The following is a 2,710-nucleotide window of genomic DNA, read 5'->3' as shown; positions in this document are numbered from 1 at the left end:
AAAAGTAAACCAGATTCTGTAAATATCTTCAACATCGTAATAGGGAATATATTACTAAGAAAATAATTGTATTGTATGAATTTTTTATATTTTATATATACTTGTCTATACTAATGTGCAAATACTGTAATAAAATTGCATATACAATATCAAATTTATTATTTAACAGGTCTGGGTAAATAAAGTAAACAAATTGTTATTATATATAAATATATATATTTCCGTCAAAAGTGACTTATTAGAATTAAGTTACATTTCTAGTTATATAAAATGTAAAAAATATTATGTACATGAGTCCAGTTAATATCTTACACTGTACAATTTAAGGATAATCACAAATTAGCCTTAGCTATAGTGGTAGACGATACCTATATAGCTATGTGATTATGTGTCATAACTTCTTTCTCGAACCTTCTTCCAACTAATATCCTGAAATAAAACATATAAATGAATAAACTACTGAAAAAGGTAAAATGTTTGAGAAATATTATGATTTATAAAATACAATAGTACATACGCAGTAGAACGAGCAGCAGTTGTACTTGTAATAGTTAATCATCCGACGAATCATCTTGACTATGTTCGTGTAATACAACATATTCTCTGGTGCTGTATCCAAAACGGATTACATCCCGTTCTAATAATTCGTGATATCTTCTCGGTTCTAATTTTACATTATTTACAAATGTGCCATTTGCAGACTCTAGGTCTATAAGATAAGGGCAAATTCTTTTCCCTTCGCCTCCACCTTCTTTTTGAAAAGGTACTAAACGATATTGTAGAACCGCATGCTGCTTGGAGCATAAAGGGTGATCCAAGGGAATATCCGCAATTTTGCGATCTCTACCCATTAAATAAGCTGAGTGTCTATGAACATACAAGATAGGCAATGCTTTCTCTTCCTTGAACGGATATAACCTCCATCTTCGTTTAGGTTTTCTCGCATCTGCAGGTTCGGAATATTTAATAACCACACCATTTACAGTGTTTGTATCTTCTGTTAGTTTTCCAGACAATTCGAAATTTGGTTTTTCTTTTTCCTGTTTTGGCTTGCGTTTCGCACTAACAATAGGTTTACTCCATTCTGGCGAACGTTCTCTCTTTACTCGTACTTCTTTGTAGTTATTTCTACTCATTGTAGGGATCTTGTTGCGAATTCGATTAAATAGCAACCGGACAAATCAAACCAATCGGACGTTATCGCGTACCTCGAATGACAACGCTCAACGTGGTGGAGGTTTAATAGTTTAACCTATCCTCAATCGAGTGTTAGTGTTATTTAGCACTTTACTTGCGCTTGTTGAGACTGAAACGCTTCACCCGAACGGTACGATGGTCTGTCAATGACTGTCCCAGTATGTTGCGGATTTGTTTAATAGATTAACCGAACCTCGATCGAGCGTTAGTGTTATTTAGCACTTGTACTTGTGGAGACTGAAACACAGCACCTTCACGGTACGAAGGTCTGTTAAAGACTAGCCATAGTATAATGCCGCTTCTCCCCACCAGCCGTTGAGTTTCGGCCATCATGCTCTCCCCACCACCTGTTTCGGAACTGCACATCCGGGACTCCCAGACAGGATAGAACGTGTCCGAGACATAAACAGAAGCATGTGAGTCGAACAAAATCAGTAATAACAAAAAATAACAGCTGTTACACGCGTAATTTTTTTAATGATGGTTTTATACCCATTTTAAAAACAGGGAGTTTATGGGAATCACGATTGGTCCAGGTGCCTATGGGTTCGCTGTCAAACGGGACGAAACTCGGGTCGGACGCTCTGAAATCCGAGCTCCTGATGCGCCAAAGGATGCCAGGAGGCAGTAAATGTATACATAAATTATTTATATTATATAACGTAATATGCTATAACGTTACACCATATAACGTTATACCATATCACGTGTTACGTTATAACGTTATACTATATAACGTAATACGTCATAGCGTAACAGTATATAATGTAATACGTTATAACGTTATACTAAATAACGTTATACTATAAAACGTAATACAATACGTTACAAGGTTACACTATATAAGGTAATACAATAGGTTATAAGAAGCTGAAAACAGAAGACAAATGGTATAGGTGGAATGAAAGCGAGGAGAATCTAGAAGAAGAAAGAAGGCGAGGGTCGAGAGGATGAGATAAGGAGATAGATACGGGGGGCGGGGTACATAAAGGGGTACTGCTTCTGGAACGTAGCAGGGATAATGAACAAGGAGAAAGAGGTATGGGAATATTTGAGGACATTTGACGTAATCGGCCGCACGGAAACATGGACAGAGGAAAGCAAATGGGAAAGGGTAAAACATAGACTACCCAAGGAATACGACTGGAAATGCACTGCAGCAAGGAGAGAAGGGAAAAAGGGAAGGGCAAATGGTGGTATAATAACAGGCGTAAACAAAAATCTGAAGGAAATAGAGTATAAGGAAATAACTGATGACATAGTAGAAAGAAAAATAAGGTACAAGGAGAGGACCTATAGAATAGTGGTGGTTTATAATTGCGACACGAAAAGGACATGGAATGAAATAGAGGAAAATGTAGAGGGAAGGGAAAAGGAAGTGACGATCATAGGAGGAGATTGGAATGCAAGAACGGGAGAGGAGCGAGGGCTGATAAACGAGGGACTAGGAAAAGCAAAAAGCAGGAGATCAAAAGACAAGACAATAAATACGGAAGGTAGGACGCTATTAAGT

At 37.2% G+C, this 2,710-nt stretch overlaps 1 pseudogene; it reads right to left on the bottom strand.

Moving 5' to 3' along the window:
• Positions 1-223: 223 nt before the first annotated feature.
• LOC138189539 (smad nuclear interacting protein 1 pseudogene) lies at positions 224-1,211 on the bottom strand (annotated as a pseudogene).
• Positions 1,212-2,710: the final 1,499 nt, after the last annotated feature.

This window comes from Bombus flavifrons, unplaced genomic scaffold, assembly GCF_040668555.2.
Source record: "Bombus flavifrons isolate JBK064 unplaced genomic scaffold, iyBomFlav1_principal scaffold0160, whole genome shotgun sequence".
Classification (NCBI taxonomy): Eukaryota; Metazoa; Arthropoda; class Insecta; order Hymenoptera; family Apidae; genus Bombus; species Bombus flavifrons.
This window is presented reverse-complemented; position numbering and strand designations above follow the sequence as displayed.